General features: G+C 44.3%; 1 protein-coding gene across 10 annotated transcripts in view; it reads left to right on the top strand.

The window, feature by feature from the left end:
- The first annotated feature begins 1141 nt into the window (after window positions 1-1141).
- Window positions 1142-18573, top strand: part of CYP4F22 (cytochrome P450 family 4 subfamily F member 22) — a 295859-nt gene continuing 278427 nt past the window's right edge. For 3 of the 10 annotated variants that reach the window (XM_086960286.1, XM_086960305.1, XM_086960279.1), the window contains exon 1: window positions 1156-1283. The gene's annotated coding sequence lies outside the window, so the exon portion shown is untranslated. Of the gene's footprint in view, window positions 1288-18573 lie in introns of all 10 variants that reach the window. The other 7 variants (XM_086960247.1, XM_086960238.1, XM_086960296.1 and 4 more) reach the window with 7 other exon arrangements.

Below are 18573 nucleotides of genomic sequence, written 5' to 3'. Positions count from 1 at the left end.
ATGGTTGTTCCCTGCCTAATCCCCCCCCCTCCTCCGGAGAGTTCTGCAACTACAGCGCCGAGACACCCCAGGGTATTTGCGCGCTCTAAAAATCGCCAGAAATAAATAAATAAATAAATAAACATCATCGCTTCAAGGAAGACTCTCATTTCATCAACGTCGTCCTCAGTATTTGCAGGTTGGCCATCTATTACAGCTGGAGCGCCTTCAAGAAGAGCTCCGAAGTGGACTCCACCACTGCTCCAGGTGAACCCTCTTGAACTGTATAAATAGTCTCCAACACCATGAGACCAGGCCAGTCCAAACTAAATTGCTGAGGTGGATTAAAACCTCATGGCCATGCGGATCAGAGATGCAGTACTGCTGGCAGATGGCCTGAAGAGACTCAATGGTGCGGTGTATTGTTGTTTTCTTTTCCCTTAGGTTGGACTTTTGTTTGGTTTCTTTTCCAATAAAGTTTGGGAGGGATGCAGTGTCCTGCTGGACACTTTCTAGTGTTCAGGAGTGTGATGTACTGCACTTTATACCCACCCATCACAGGCATCACCAGTCAGGTGACCCTGCTAATGAAAGGGGCTGGGCACACGTGCACTGTGCCAGTTGAGTAGCTATCCAAGCAGTGTCTGTGTCCATTATTCACATGTGAGCCTACGGCCCACAACCCCACACCCTCCTCCCTCTCGTCGCCAGGAGGCCTGCCTCGGGGCAGGAGAACTGCAGATGTGGGTGTTGTTTATGACTGGGCTGCTAACCCGAGCTTTCTGTTTGCTCCTAACACGGACTACAGTGGGGCTGAAAACAACCGAGAGACTGACTGCTCGTGCACCTCGGAATTTGAGGTATAACAGTGGTGTAATTAAATGTGTAATCCTTCAGATTAAGGGTCCCAATTTATAATCGGAAGCAGATTGTGCACCAGCTAAATTGCGTGTTCTGTGTCAAAATTAGAGAGTGCGCGATTTCCACTCTATTTTTGAGACCCTACAGCGATTGCTTCCTCAGTAAGAAGTACCTGAAATCTGTAGTGATCAGTATTACCTCTTGATGTCCACCAGAGGGAAGCAACTTCCAAGAAATCACATTCGCGATGGTAACAGTAAAGCTCCCAGTTGAGATTGTAAATGGTGCTTTGGTACCTTCCGGGACAACGGACCCATTGGGCATGCGCCAAGGACGCTGCAGCTGCAAGTCCAGAGCAGGCAGTGAAGCCTGCTGGGCTCAACTTGTTTTTCTTCGCTCATTGCAGTGATCCGGAGACTGAGTGAGGGTGTGCCGGGTCCGAGGCAGGTAAAGCCACTATACTTTATTTTCTTATTGGGTGTGGTGTAATGGCCAGAGCTGCCGACTTTGGAACTGGGGAACCAGGTCCAAGTGTCTGCGTCGCTCAACCTCCTGCGCAATTCACTTAATCTCCCCGTGCCCCCCAAAAAAAGAAAGTGTAACGTAACTGGTAGTTATGTAAAGCGTGCCAATACATTCGGGTCGAGTTTTGTGCGTTAATTGTGGCTGTAACACGGGCTGCTTCATGCATGAGCTTCTCTTGCACTGTGTACTCTGAAGGAAGACGTGCCGTCAAAGTGCATCTTTAGGGGATATAGGGGTGTCGCTGCCCCCCAAGAGCTCCCATGTCTTGTATGGCACATTCAGACAGTGTTCGCATTTAGGCTGGGAATGTTAGGTTCACGTCGTCATCTGGAACAGAACTACAAGTTCTGCACTGCAACTTGCATTTAAAAGAAGGCGTTGAGCGTGACTGTCTGTGTCTGTGTGTGTGTCTGTACCTGGCGGTCCTCGCAGCAAGTGCCGAAACCCAAAGCAGCCCTGGCAGATTTTGTCAGACCACCAGCCCACCTGCGTTGCATAGCAAGCGACCCTGTCCACTTCAAGGGGGTCGAGAAGCCCGCCCAGGGCACCCAGAGGCTGTCCCCGCCTCCTCGTCACATCGCAGGTACAGACTCACGCACCTCACAATCTGAGATAAGTACAAAAACGTGGATTATTTAAAGCACTGCACTCTATTTTGACTTCGACGTTTCCTTTCTTGCCCTCTTTATTACACTAAGGCTTTCACGTAGGTCTTTATTTCTGCCATTAAAATGGATTCTACTGCTTCTGTTGTATTCTATCTTGTTTGTTGTGCATGATTGCAATGTACTGCGTGCGCAATGAGGGCTACTGTGTTTTAGGTTGGTGAGATTTGTAGTACGTGTTGTGAGTTAGCTGCTTTGCAGAGTTTTATACATGCCAACTCACAAAATAGTTTTACTGTGTGAGGAGGGGGCTCACTAAGAGGCACTTTGCCCAGTGGCGTAAAGAAAACTTGAGGGGCGCCCCTGCAAGGCACTTGGAGGGGGCCCCTGCTCCGTATTTAATCAGGAGCTCTCGGGCCAGAGTACTGTGCTGAGGGGGACCCCTAGAGCTCGGGCTCCCCATGCACCACCGGGGTTTGCAGGGGCCTGTGTTACGCCACTGGTCAACTGCATCAGAGTGGCCCAACTGGACTGCTGTCACTCTGCCACTTTTACAAAATGATAGCAAATTAACTAGAAAGTTTCAATACACTGCCTTCGGCGCTGTTTGCTGGAGAATCATCGTTACTCTCTTCTTCGCCCCTCAATGGTGTCTAGTACTGCCACTCTCGCTGCCAAACCCTGCCTGTGTCCCATGTCTCCCCCAATGTCTTGTTCTGCCTCTGACTGTGAATGTCCTTGTTCTAAGCTTCTTGCTCCTGACTCTCACCCCTGCCTGTCTCCTGTTCTGCCCCTGCTTGTTAGAGTCCAGCCTTCCTCTGATGTAGCTCAATTTTGTTTGTTCCACCTAATTTTGCCTCGCAAATGGCTACAGTTGTGGAGTTGTATGACCTCAACATGATCAAAATGCGGGAAAGCAATTATTAATCTCAAGATACAACTATCAAAGTCACAGTAAGAGATAGCAGTTGAAATGCAGTCTGACTTCCTCTCTTTGAACGGTGCACGTGATAAGCCCATCAGTATTCATCTATTAGTACTGCCAGCGCATTCCTGTCTTCCCCCCCCCCCCCCCCCCCCCCACCCTCAGAGGTTCCTGTTCAAGCATCCTCAGAACCGTTCACTAAAAGTGCTGGGAGCAATGCATGGGGAGCACTAGTACATTTAAGCTACACATACTGTTCAAGCAGCTGGCACTCATAATCCACCTAAGAGAATACCTACACCCACTGGTGTTAGGAAACTGGCACCTGTGGACCACCCCAAAATCCGTAGTGTCACAAGCAATTACAAGATTTTTTGGTTTTCCATCTCCATCTGGAACCTGAAGATCTAACACTCAAATTGTTCTTGATCCAGTGCAGAGCATCGTCCTTACCTAGAGCAACACCAGTTCGGTTACAGTGATCAGGCTCTTAAAGGGCCACCCTGTGTACAGGAAAAAACAGTCTCTTTACCCAGTCCTGCATGTCTAAAAGTAACCAACAATAGGCATTTCATGATGTACTTTTGTTTGATGATGTCTGTTTGGGTATCTAGACCTATTGTGGCATCATTCACAGGATGCCCTCTATAACATTCTACCTCTTCAGCCACTTTCTATTACCACACTTCAAGTACTGGGCCACTCAAACGACTCCGCAACTCTCCAATATTTAAGATTGTTTGGAAGAGATTGAGAACAGCCAGTAAATCATGCCTAGATAAAAGTATAACTGTACAAACTTTTATTAAAACATTTGCTTGGACAATAATGTTGTCCTTGAAACCTGACAGTCACAAACAACATCTGAAACCCGAAAGTGAGACAAGGTCAGAAATATAATTTTTGCAATCATTATCAAATATCGCAGAAAAACAAATACTGTGCCATAAGCACTGTAAAACAAATACCATCAATGACTTTGGGATGTACAGACATTTTGCTCACTATTTACTTAATACTTGGACTATAAACAGCTGACCGGCTGCAAGTGAAATGTAAAAGTAGTTCTATTCATGTAGCTTGCGAAGTCCGTGGATCAGAATGGCTGGAGGTTGTCACCTACATAGCTGTTGTGAAGATGACTTGTTGTGATTTCTTGGGGTGGCTGGTCCAAGTGGACATGAAGGTGCCACCTCTATATTATTTTTAATAGGCAATTAGAGGGTCAGGTGTAGTGCTGACTCTACAGCACAGCCCCAGACATTCAGAATGACGGCGAAAAATATGTGTAGTGGTGTCTCCTCTTGGATCTGAGAGGACTAAACAAGTTCTAAAGAAGCAAGGCTTCGGGATGAGCTTTTGCCTGGACATTCTTCTGTCAATCGTTTGTCTGAAATATTTACGTCACCAGATCTAAAGGATGCTTATTTTCTCCTGGCCATACACAAATGGCATCAAAAGTGCTTGTGATTTATGGTGGGTGGTCGGCACTACCAATTCAAAGTAGTTGCTTTTGGCTGTAGACAGGAGCAGATGCATGAGATGGGACTGCACAGTAAAATTCGCTAACAAGTTGGGAACATTTAACTAGCCCTATATGAGGTCTGTGAGTCAAGTATATAGAGACAGACAATTGCATAAACGTGGTGAGCAGCATACAGAGAAGAGACCTTCGAGGACCAGTGTGAGACGAACCATATTGTTACAAACATTCATGAACAGGATTTGGAGAGGGTTTTTCATCCACCAATCATGGATTGTTGATTTCACATTACACCAGGTCAAACTCGCAGATCAAAATGGGTCTGCCTGTGAATATTATAATAATAATAATATATTTGACAGTTTATTAGGGAGAGGTTTTGGATGATGTAGGCAAAAGGAGGGGAGGAGAGTGCAATGTTCCTTGTGGGCTTGCACACCCTACATTCAGGGTAACAATCTATGGTCAGTGCTTTAAATGCACCGGTACTCACCAGTACTGAGTACTGGCCCTTTTCAATTTCCTCCCTTATTGTACAGGAACTTCTCTTGGCCAAAGAGAGAACTGATACCAATGATGTTTAAGCAAGGGCCGGGCCAGGTTCAAGTGACAGCGTGATGCAATTCTGATGAAGAGGCTGTCCCAGCTTGAGTGTCGGTGATCTAGGCCCCGGCTGAATAATCTAGCAATGTCTCATTTCATATGGTGACAGGAAGGGCCTTGCATAACACTGTGGTTAACAGACCAGGGACCAATCAAACCCCACAGTGTTAATCACCCTATATAAGTGATGTAGGGTGTACCATCTTCTTTGCTCCTGGGCACACAGGATGTACTCCAAAGAAATGTTAGCTGGCTGTGAACGTTTGTGCCTCTGTGCTGAATGCTGTGAGTGTGTGGGAGTGTGTGTCTGCCCGTGTGCATGTGCGAGTGTAAGTGTGCAAGTGTGTTTGTTGTGCCTGCTTTCTACCCCTGGTGTTATTCTGAGAAAGGTCGAGAATATCGCAGCGCTGAGTACCTGCCTCAGAATACAGAAGCACAGCATGCCAGAGTGCATACACTCACCAAGATCTGCTGTTAGCATAAGGCCTTTATCTGCGGGATCTTATCATTAACAGCCATCCATAGTGTTAAGGAGAAGGTTAAACATTCCATGGGCTCCTCCACTCATTAAACCATCATATCAAGGGGGCAGTGGAGGGGAGGGAGAGGGGATGAACCTATGTAACAAAATAGCAGGGGGTTGAGAGTAGAAGCAAAACAGTCATTCCAAACTATCGAGAGTGCACTCTCTGGGCAGATAGAAAAAAACTGCTCAGGGGCCCATCAGCATCCAAGCAGGCTTCATACACTAGACAAGTCAGCAGGAGCTTAGAGCCAGGGGAGGGTGAAGTCTGCCACTGTCTCTGAGTGATCTAACAAAGGCTTTACAACCTCATGTACCCACCCCCTGACAATAGCTCTTACTCCTTGTGAGTGCCTGACTCAGCCACTGCCACTAGGGGATACCTGAGCAGTGGACATTCACTGCTGGGATTCAACTCCTAACTGAGTCACTTACTCAGGGTGAACTGAGGAAAGACGGCTCACTATCCTGTGTCCAGCTCTTGGCTCTGACACTGAGACTGTGTTTACCTATTGAAGATCATGCACCATCCTGAGTATCCAACTCTCGACTCAAACACTGACTCCCTGTGTGACCCTACGATTACCTACTCACCACCAATGTGCGCCTGACTCAGCCTGTGACTCCTAACGGGTATTACACCCTACCGCTTTCAAACATCACCAGGCGCTGTGGATACATACCTAGAAAATCTCAATCCCACTCAATGCCATCATCTTGGCCATGCTCTAAGCCCTGCCCCCAAACCGTACCCGTGTGCTTCCCCCACGCCCTCCCTGTGATGCTCTTGTGTGCTCATACCACTCCACATTGCCTTTCCCCCCATATGCGGCTCCCCTTATCACCCCGGCGGATTCTCTCTCATCCATGTGCTCCCACATGTTCCTCTTTCTCTCTATTGGCTTCCCCTGCCATTTTCCTTCTCTACGCACTTTGTGTTGCTTCACGCCACCAAGTTGCTTTGCACATCCCTTCCTGTTGCTCCCCCTCAGCGTTGCTCCATCCTTGCTCCTCCCTGCACCCAGTTAATTCACTTTCCCCTGTGTAGCCTCCCCACCCATGCTACTTTTTTTGTTTACAGATCCAACTCGGAACACCAAACAAAAAAAAGCAAAAGCAACATTTTGTAGGTATGTGCCTACAAAACAACATGGCTGGGCTGGGTTTTGCTTTTTTCCTCTTTTTAAAAAGATGTGCTGCATAGCTTCAGGTATTGTGTACATCATGGTTAGAACCATTGATGAGGGTTCTCATAGGCAATACCTATTGGATTTGCCATTGTTTGCTTAGATATTGCCTTCACTGTGCTTCTTGCTGATCACTCACTAATTTCTGCTCTAGGCACACATGTCCTGAATGGTCCAGGATGGCAAGGAAGCTCTGGCAGGCTGGCTGAAGGCGTGGTTGGAGTGACGAGCTGGGAATAGTGACAATGATAGCAGGGGAGTGCTTCTGCTCTCCTAAGGCAACTTTCATCGTAGTATACCCAGTGTGAGACCCACTCATCTACATTCATCTGCACATCTGGGTGGGAATCTCTATACCTATGCCTGCTCAGTACCACAAACTTTAAACAAAATATCTCAGAATGGATAATCAAGTAAAGTAACCAGCTAAGCGGACTATGATCCTAACAAAATACAATAAAAGGACCTACAGAGCTGCTAGATGACTGAAAACCATAAACTGTGCACCTCTGTCTCAGAATTTTTTATCCATCACACTGCTAAAGGCTGCTTTCCATATCCTAACCGTACCTCACGCACAACACTGAATCACTTCCTACATAGGATCAAAGCAAAGACAACATACTTCCAGCCACACACCCCACATGGTATATCATGCTACTCTTCTAGACAAGTGCTTTAGCACCCTACATAAGAGTAGTAAGCTCTATATAAACCTTGCAATACAATACTAAACACTTCTGGATGCGCTAATGCAAGTTTCTTCCTATGGGGACTGAATTTAGGTTGCCTGCTGTCATTGGGCCACCCAGAACCACCAACCACCTGCACCATAAGCAAACATTGACATAATAAAATTCTGCTTTCATGGAACAAGGTGTTGAATTTTTACGGGGTTATGCCCAAGTAAAAACCACCCGGCCTGGGCCGTCAATACAGTATGTTTAAATAATTGGTCAGGGTAGTCTTGGATATATAAACAAAAGAATTTGCAAAAAAGAAAACACAACAGTTCACCACTCGAAAGTAACTCCAAATACAAAATATGGAAATGTTTCATTCACAAAAATAATACCAGCATTTAAAGTAATGTCAATTAGGTAGTGCTTGGGAGGACCTCTACCACATAGGGCCCGATTCACAAAGGTAAACTGAGACAAAAGTCTAACTTTATGACTTTCGACAGTCACAAAGGGCAATTACAAGTTGTAAAGTTAGACCTCTGTCTCAGTTAAACATACGTTTTAGTGTCAAGTTTTACTAAGACCAAAAAGTTAAACTTAACTCCTTCGGTGCTCATGACGAGCTCAGCTCGTCATGAGGCACGGTGCTCGTGTGCTCATGACGAGCTCAGCTCGTCATGAGCACACCCATTATCAATATGTCCCAGCACAGCAGAGAAATATCCTGCGCAGCCAAGGTGTTAAGACCAAAACTTAAGTTTAACTGAGACAAAAGTCTAACTTTACTACTCGTAAATGCCTTTTCTCACTATCAAAAGTCATAAAGTTAGACTTTCATCTCAGTTTACCTTTGTGAATTGGGCCCTGAGTCTTTGCAGGTGGTCCTAGATGGGTTCCCTTCCATTCTTTTGTTTGAGTTAGATGATTCTGCCTTTTCTGCCGCTGCCCTACAAATCGTGTCTATTTAACTCATTCTTGCAGGTTCTTTTTAATCATCCTGCTTTCTCCTTTTGTGACTGTTTTCCTGTCTTTTTCTCGCGCTCTATTTTCTGTCTTGGTGTCTTTTGCAGTAAGTCAAAGTCTTGTGATGAAAAATAAGTCCCCGTCACAGAAACGTAGTGATGGTGCCAACCACCGGCAACCACAGGCACAAATTAAACATAGGTTGTGTAAGGGCAAAGCCTGAAGAGAGAATAGGGTGGTAATTGTGAAAAGAGATGGGTAAAGGACAAGGAAGTGCTATGTGAGTGCAGAATGCGGGGCAGAGGAGGAACTACTGAGTGGTGTAGGATACAGGGGCTGTTGTGCTATGTAGTTGATGGGCTTGGAAGATGCCAAGAGACAGGAATGGAACATGAATGACTATTTGGTGAAAATGACATATTCCTTCTCAATTTCTCTTAAGAATGAACCACAGTTTTCCATCTTGCGAATGTTCACACTCCTCTGTGGATGGGCACAAGACCAAGAAAGAGGCACAAAGATTGATTAGATAATGGGAGACAGAGGGAGAGAAATACTCATAGAAAGAGTGACAGAGAGCGAGACTGAGAGACAGAGACCTTATATTACCAAGAGTGATACGGAGTGAAAGTATCACAGTATTGCTTATACGTAACAGCTTATGATGCCAATACACAGGGACTGTGGTTGTTGGCTGTCCTAAATTATTATGTTTTTTAATTTGTTTAATTCATTGATTGACATAAGGGGACCTTTTCTCGGACCTCCCCTTTTCTTTGACGTCAGACGCCAGAAGCGGATGAATATCCCGGAGCTTAATATCTGTTTGGTTCGATCGCCGTAGTATCATTGTCGACGACAGAGATGAACCTGCATCCCTGATTCCGAATACAACAAAATAACGCCCAAATAACGTACTATCTTCCGCATACATGAAGTTTTCATCATGTAATCTGACTCTAACGAGATGACCGTTTAGCTCCGGGATAAATCATCATACGTAACACTCCAAGCAAAAAGAAGAAGGTCCTTATATAAGAAATCCTTAATCACTGTTCAGACGACTATCCCGCTATCACTATAAGGGAATTTAACAATTTTATCAGTCACTGAAAATAGCAAAACCATCCAAGTTTTGAGCTATTATGTGAAATACATAGTAATTTGTGGTAATTTCCTGAAGAAGGCATCCGATATGCCGAAACGCGCGTCGATAATTACTGCTTCTTGATATAAACAACTCTTTTTAATGAAATGTTAATGAAATGTAATTATTTGTGAAAGTTTTTGACTATATGATATGTACTGATTGTGTAGATATTTTGGGTGCTGCCCTGCTGAACAAGCTTGTATAATATAACTCTTTATAATATTGAATAAAACAACTAGTTTTTTTAGACATTCAGTTTACTGTCTCTGTCGAACCTTCCACACATTGGTGTTTTTATGATTTATTAGTTGCCTAGGAATTGTTTATCGCACATGTATTTTCCCTGTCCTAGGAATTGAACCACTTATAGTTCAGGGGGCCTTTGATAACCCCAATAATAAGGGGACCTCAAAACACTGTTGACCGGGGACAAGAAAAACAGAAAAGAGGGACGAGGAGAGAGGAAATGAGGATAAACGCTAAAGGGAATGAGAAAGGAGACTTGTAGGTGGAGTGGTCCTTCCTAAGATAGATCAAGCAACGGGTTGTAGATGCACTGCTTTAGCCCTCTAACCACTAGCAGGTAGGGAGGGAAGGAAAATGACCAATACTGTGCTGCAGGAGTGTGCAGATATATATGTGTGAGTTGTCAGATTTAGAGCTTAATGCACCCTGTACCAGAGAGCCGGTGAGAACCTGAATATTGTCCATCTTCTCCAGAGTGTCAGCAGTGAGACCTATCATGATCCTACCTAGGACATTATAATCCACATTTGTAAAGCGCACAATCACCCGTAAGGGTCTCTAGGCGCTGGGGGCCGTCGGGAAGATTAAGCAAGCTATTGCCCAGAGTCACATGGTGCTGGGCTAATCTGCCTCCGTCCCTGGGGATCGAACCGTGATCCCCAGATTCCGGAGTCAGTCACCCTGGCCGCGGCGCCACACATTCTGCTGTGCCCATATCCACAGCTAGAGAGGGACATCTTAGGAGGTATTGTGAAGCTGCTCTAAGGACAGGGACCAAAAGGTTAGAAATAGAAGATTCGAGGAGGTCATAAGCAGAAGGGAAGGTTAGCAATAGGATGGCTGATATTTTCACAAAAGGTGTTACTATTTTATGTTCTTCTCCTTCTAATGTTCATAGTTATTTTGCAAGTTGGGGTATCTGGTCTTTGCTGTGGCAGCACCATGGATACTTGCACTTTCTGATTGGGTTTGGTGTTTCATGTTACTGTGCTGTCAACATATTGTCAAATGTGTGTTGCCTTTTAGACCAGGGGAGTGTCAAAACCAAGAATATTTGAGGAGCGGGATCTTGGGTTTACTGTGCATTACCAAGGATGGCACCTTCAGTGTGCCAATAGTGCAGGAACATTAGGCAACCCGCCCAAGAGCAGCAAGAGAGTTGACTCATGTACTGACACCCTACTTCAAAATATTGCAAAAGTATTGCATGCTTGTAAACATAGTATGAAAGAGTAATTTCTAAACAAATACCTTATTATGCTGAGGCTTATTTAAAAGGGCCCAGTCTGTTTTAGAATATATAATTTGCCAAAGATTGTGCTAGAAACCGGCACTCTACACCCTGCCAGGTCTACCGTCCCAATGTGCACTAAAATGCAACATTTAACAGTGTTAAATTGCTGTCCTCAATGAGTAATTTTGACACAGGCTCTGAAGATCACTCCGCCCACTACAGTTCAAAACCTTAGCCCCCCGGCAAAGTCTGAGCCTAGTTGTTCCCCTGGGGCTCACAAGTATTTCATTTGTTTTATATCACTTCTCATACCAGTGAAGGTTTTCGGAGCATTTTAACTCTCTCACACACATACCTAGACAATGGGAAACATCCTTTGCAACGCAACTTTTACCACGCAGTGCCTTTACCACGCAACTTTTACAACGCAAACCATTACAACGCATTCCGCTGGGGGGCGCTCTAGGATAAGGAATAAGTTTAATTTACTATCCAACACCTTCCCTAGTGTCCACGGGGAATGGAGTCGGAATCGTAAATTAAACTATTCACTATCCAGCACCCCAAAGCGCTATGTGTTGTAAAGGTTTTTGTTGTAAAAACCGCGTTGTAAAGGCATGCGTGGTAAAACCATGCGTTGTAATGTCATACATCCCGAGACAATGGACCATACGAGTGTAAACCAATATATAGAAAATGTTACATACTTTTTACATACAAAGTGTATTTTGAATTGTTTTACTTTAGCACCTTAGATTATATCACTGCAACAAATGGCCTTTATTTAAAATGAGTGAACAACACCATTTCAATTCCGATAATTGTATTAATTACTCAAGTTGTCTTATTTCTTCTATATAAGTAACATTATGGCCCATTAAACCATACACAACAGAGGCTGCTGTACAGAGTACAATGTGAAGTATTTCAAGGTGCTCTCAAGTGTGAAGATCATTGATATGGAGGCACAGTGATGAAAAGTAATTCCCCAGAGTGACACTATTTGCGTAAGGTTGGAGGCTGGGTTTGAAACCAGATTTCATGATTAGGCATTCTGCAATTCAGATTCTGGATACCTACTTGAATCATCCCCTCTTCAGCCCTGATGACAATTTTATTAACGACCCAAGAGTCCATTCACTTGGCTGGTGTGTCCTATAGAAGGCTTTTATTTGGTATAGATGGAGCCACAACATGGTACTTCAGTGCTTAATTTGTAAAAATAGAAGTGTCCTGACCCTTGTCAATGTAAAAAGTATTCCTTTTTGTGTTCTTCAATGCTAATAAAACAAGTGTATTCAAAGTACAGTGAACCAAAGAAAATCTACTTACAATTCAAATACAAATATAGCAACACCTAAATCAATCTTCTTATTCTATTATTGTCATCATTATATATATGACCCGTGTCAAGACACCACTGAAACTTGGACCATCTAATGCCCTTGTCAGTGCTGCCAAGGACAATGCCACCCTAACTACTTACTATGACATGCTTTCAAGTACAACAAGTCAGGCTATTCTAGGGCACTCAAAGCTATAAGAACAGCTTAGGCAACAGATATTAGAAATTTTGTAATGTACATGGAATGATTAAAATCAGATAGCACCACCATTTGATGGACTGTCACTAATGCTGTTTTTGACAATTAAGTGCTGGTGGCAAGCACCAGAAACCACCAGCTCAAATTAAGCCCCTTGTACATTAAACAAAATACATAGGAGGTTTTTTGTTTAGTGCCCCTCTTGAACTGAATTATTTCAAGGTACTCTCATATGCAATGATCACTGGAAAAGAGGCAGCGGGAAGAGAAGTAATTGCCCAGGGTCACACAGTTTGGCCAAGCTTGGAGTCTGCAATTGAAACTAGGGTCTCTGAGTCAGGGCACCTATATGAGTTTTGCCCAGGGAGCAAAACCGGCTTCCGACTGGCCTGGGCTGGTAATGTAAGTGCATTCAAAATACCCTTTGTTTTTTAAAATTATTATTAGATGGGGAAGCAGCAGTGGAAACACCCTTCTTCATAAAACAGCTACATCTTGAGTAGAAACAGTGCAAGCTTCACTCCTTCAGAGGACAGGTACAGCTAAGGTAGCACATGATGTTCCCCATCCCAAAACATGCACTCATCAAGCAGCAGCAGTGCAAGCTTTACTGCCTCACAGAATAGGCACAGTATGACAGTAGCAAAGCAAGCTTCCTTCTCTCACATTTCCCACAGAACAAATCCAGCAAGGCAGAGTCTTACAACCGTTATTTGCCCACAGAACATGTACTCTTAAAGGCTGAGCTTGAAGGCAGATCTCCAGAGCAGGTGCTTAACTCACTGAGAGGAATGTATAGTAGGATGAGTGAGTGAATATGCAATTTCTGTTAATATTCTAACTTATGGGATTTTCCACGTCTCACCCTGCAAATCATAAAGCCGTCAATCAGAGACCTGCTGTTTGTGTTGATTCTTTAGTTTTCCATGCTTTGAAAAATTACGGTAACCTAGTAGGTTAGTGATATTTGGAGCAGCCTCACCACACCCTCAGTAATTATACTCTAGACGCGCACACAGGTGCCAACCTCTTACGAAAGGTTTTGAATGCGTGCACATCAGGCTCTGTGCAATCCCAGCTTCAGTGCTGCACCTGCTCAAAATGTTGAGGGCCGCCAGTGGTACCTGGCACATATGGGGCCGTCACCTGAATCTGTCCCACTTGCACAGCAGGGCTTGTGCTGTTTTGACCATGCGTTGAGGGCACAGTTGTAGAAAGGGAGGTGGGTGGTTGGTTTCTACTACAGTTAGGTAGCAAGGGTGGATTGGCCACCAATACAAGCATGGAAAATGGATCCCATTCCCACAGTTTGTTAGGAGAAACAATACAGCCATATTTGGGGAAGAGTAAAGCCGGTACCACTGCACCTGCTGCACGATTCATAACGCTACTGTCCTCATCCACCCCATCATAAACTGTTCCTTGACTGTTACAGGCCTTCACAATTGTTTACAAACAGGTCGAATTCTTTTTATAACTTCCACATTTAACTATTCAGGTATTATTGATTGTGTTAAAAAGACCTTTTAACGTGCCCTCCCTCCCTCAACCCGCATCCCTCACGGGGTCACATTTACATTGTAATACAGACCAGCTCCCGACTCTCCGCAACATATATAATATGGTAAGTAACATTGAAGATTTAGTTGTTCTTTGACATTTCAATTTCTCAAATCAAAACACAAAAGCTATGAAAACCATGCAGAATGTAGCTCTGTGAGGAAAAATAAATTATTTTATTTGAGCTCTTAGGCTAGCAGGAAAGCCCCATTATTATTTTTATTTATTTATTTATTTTATATCCGCTCCATCCACCCACGTAATAAAAATGAGCACAGGTCATGACATTGTTTTTTTTTTAAATATTTTTATTTGCATTTTATCAGAACTCAGCAATACAGTCGTGAAATCAGCAGCACCTACCCCTCTACTCCCACACCCACCCACCTCAAAGCCACAAAGTTCTGTCACAGTGCGAAACATCTCAAATTCAGCGTCCACTGACACAGGGTGTGATTATCATATCGCTTCCCATCCAAAGTACTCTTGTCAGCGCTCTAGCGATGGAATAGCCAAGTCTTAAAGTTCCCATCCCTCACAACCCCCCATCCAACCCATGGTAGTGCCGCCATTTGGTCCAGACCCTTCGAAATTTTTTCGGGCACCCCCTTGCTTTATACGTCACTCTCTCGGCTGCCATGTAAAGGTCAAACCCTCTCCTCCATTCCTCTAGTCCTGGCGGCTCCGGTGACCCCCAGTACTTTGCAATGTCCCTTTTTGCTACTACTAGTGCAAGAACTAGGAAGGGTAGGAGTGGGCGCGGCAGGTCTACCTCATTAGTCATACCCAGTAGTGCTAGCTTGGGCTCTCGTTGGAGTGGGACCTCCAAAACCTCCCCCAGTTCTATGAATATGTGCGTCCAGTAAGTTTGTAACTTGTCGCATGCCCAGATGGTGTGATAAAATTCTCCGCCGTGCTGGCGGCATCTAAGACAGTGCGAGTCTTCTACTTTCCCCATTCTATGGAGTCGCATTCTGTCGTAATAGGTTCTGTGGAGCACATTGAACTGAATAAGGCGTAGTCTTGATTTAATTGCCACCTCCCGGGGATGCATTAATACTATATCACAGTCCAGATCCTCCATGTCCCCCACCTCCGCCTCCCACGTACCTCTAAGCTTCGCCAGGTTACCTAACATATTGTTAGTTAAGGTTTTGTATGTGAGGGAGACCGCCTTCCTTTGGATCCGTTCTTGGAGGAGCCGTCCCTCCAAAGGCGCATATTCTGGGATATCGCTTAGCGGGACGTTCTGGGCCCGCCACGGATGTGGCAGCTGTGTATATTTGAAGAGCTGTGAGTGGTGAAGCCCAAATTCTGACTTGAGGACCAGAAAGGATTTCAGATCCCCTTTGGCGATCACATCCCCTATAGTGGAGATACCTATGTCGTCCCATCTTCGGAAGACGCGTAGCTTATTGAGTTCTGTTAACCACTGACAGTGCCATAACGGTGTCTGCCGGGTGGGCTTCTTCTCCCATACCATGCGCCTTGTGGCCTTGGTCCATGCATTTAGCGTGAGGGTCGTTGCTGGGAGGAGCGGTGCCCGTCTAGTGCCCCGTAGAGATAGTACAGTAAGTTTTGTGACGACAATTTAAGCCTCTCTAGGGCATAGGTCGGGTGATCCGCCGGGGCATGCAGCCAATCATTAATCGGTGCCATGTGTTCCGCCCAATAGTAAGCCTCCAGGTTAGGGAGTGAGATCCCCCCACTATATTGGTGTCTTTGGAGCGTAGTCAGGGCCACTCTAGGTTGCTTGCCTAACTAGAGTGAATTTTAGCAATTAGCGCAGTCGGAAGCGGGTAATATTCGTTCTGTAGGGCATAGAGATATTTAGGTAGAATGATCATCTTATACATGGCCGCTCGACCTAGAAGTGTGAGTGGGAGCTGCAGGTCATGACATTGTTGATCTGCGGAACGTGACAGTTTAATAAAAAACCTGTCCAATGTCTCTAAAACGCCTAACATTTCCCAGAGGCGCATTGCATGCTGAGCAAAGTCCTTTCGGATAAGGCACAGACCAGTCACTGCTTACCAGCCCCTCACATGTTCTACACATCAGAACATAAAACATAAAACAATGTTTCCATCACAATAAAAGGGACCTGCAGAGCCTATCAGACCAGCCTGCATATCACAAACTATTTAAAATGTGCATCTGTCTCTCACCCTTTCTATCTATCCTCCTGCCAAATGTTGTGTCCCCTAACACCAGGGCACGAGTCCAAAAAAAGAGAAGTGTTGGGACGCTGTCACCGGAAGTGACGTCACGAAAGGTGGCTGGAACCATCAGGCTCATTGCCTCACCTCGCTCACCCCTTGGATGCGATTGCATCTGAGAAGCCAGCGCGTGGCGTGAGCAGTGTGCTGAGTGAGCTCCGATCTCGCCCCGGAGAGGCCATAGAGTGAAGTCCAGCTGCTTGGCAGTGGGGGACGGCGTCCATCCAGTAATATAAGTGGAGGGACGCCGTCCACCCGCGTGGTACCCCGACTCGAGCCCTGCCTAACACGATAAGCGCACCTTGGTTGTCATCACGCACGGAAACCCTTCCCATATGAGTCACAACAGATTTCCCCCCACACACCACATAGTATAGCGTGCTTTCCATTTGAATAATAGGGGTAGTAAGTGCTATACAATTGCTACAATACAATGTTTTTACGTATTTATTTCTAGGGGTGAAACCAGATTTTAATCTTTGTAATATGAAGGCTAAAAGAGAGTGACACGTTTTAAATTCAAGCTTTTTATTGTCATCAAATGAGCTCGGCCTTTCAGAGCAGCTGAGGATGGGGCCATTGTCAAAACCCCTTCTCTCCCCCCCCATTCCCCACTTTAAATGGTTCCAAACTATTCATTTTTTTACTGCTCAGTTCTCCAAAGATATTGATCTATTTGCTAAACGTCCATTGTTTTAAAAAAATAATGCAGAGTTGAAGACCACATTTTGAAATACTCTAATACTCTGGGATCTAGCAAGGTAGTAGGGAGCATTATTTCTCTCCTGCCGCAAATCGCGTGTGCCTATCAGAAAATGAGTCACCATCCATTTTCAACCATCTACTTAGTGTAGCAGTCAATGGCTTCTGGCCCTGTCCTGCTAGACCAAACATCACAAACAATGTGTATGTTTTCCTGAACTTTTTTGTTCTTTCTAGGTAAATCCTCAGTACCCTCTGTACATCTAACAACTGGAGCGTCTTTCCTCCTCCTTACCGTGGAGAAGCACACAATACTAGGGATACTACATCTCTGAGTGGTGAAAGGAAGTCAACATTTTAGAGATTAAGTGTGGACTAGGCCTCAGCACAACCTTATCTACAATACATCCCCAAAAGGGTTCTGATGACAGTAACATCCCCAACACTCCAACTCTCCCAGCAGAAGTACCCACTACCAAAAACATCAATTTCACCATCAAAAATGTAAGCTGTCAATGTTCTAATGGCTCAAATTGGTGTTTCTGCAGTGCTTGAAGCACTAAAGGCAGATCCCAAGAATACAATGTATTACGGAAGAGTGGCTTCTCAATAGAAATTTTGTAAACAGTTTAGTCAATTCAATTCAATTCAAATGATCTTTATTCGGATTTAATACATCCATAAAAGTACATACAGAAAGTTTTAAAAACATTTTTAAAAACTAGTTTAAGAAATAAAAACAAATTATCCAATTAGGATAAGCAGCATACATGGCATAAAGTGCATAAAGTATACAGTGCAAAAAAGCATACCACATAATACGAGAGGAACATTAGTCCTTTGGTGTCCTTAAATTTCAGAAATACTTGTGTTCTCCCACGAGAATTGGTTCAAAACAAACACATATACAGTGGAGTCACTATTCGGTAGCTAGTATAATAATAAAGTGCACAGATACATAGGATGGCATAATACTATAGTCCATTAGCCATGTTCCATACTAGCCCTTGATTTTACACAGGCTTTTATGAAACAACTGACAGAGTAAATGACATCATCTTTATGTAACATTTGTAAAAATTGCAGAGCAGGAATAGAGTCTCGTAAATTATACTTGCGGAGGATCGGTTTTAAATATTGGCAAGTGTACAATTTATAATGGCCACAAAAAAAGAAATAATGTAATAAATTTTGTTTTCCACCGTGTAAACAGGGACAATCCAACTCTTCAAGTTTTTTGTTGTAGCCAATAGGGAAGCTAAGCAAATAGACTATGCTTCCCTCCCGAAACCTAAATAAGAGACTCCGATTCCATCTTCCTATAGGCATTGACAAGTATCTTATAGGATTATGTGATTTATCAACACCTAAATCAATGTTACATAGATATCTACTGACCACTGGTTTGATAGATTCTGAACTCATCCTTTCCTCAGTATATGAATCCATTAATGCCCGTTTAATAATATTCTTGTGGGCGGGTATAATGGAATCAGGGGAGCTAAATAAAGTTCCTTGTCCCACACGCTGCAAACTGTTTTTAACAGCATTAAGCCAGGGTATGTAATGTGATCTATCACT

Source organism: Lissotriton vulgaris, chromosome 1_1 (genome assembly GCF_964263255.1).
Source record: "Lissotriton vulgaris chromosome 1_1, aLisVul1.2, whole genome shotgun sequence".
NCBI lineage: Eukaryota > Metazoa > Chordata > Amphibia > Caudata > Salamandridae > Lissotriton > Lissotriton vulgaris.
This window is presented reverse-complemented; position numbering and strand designations above follow the sequence as displayed.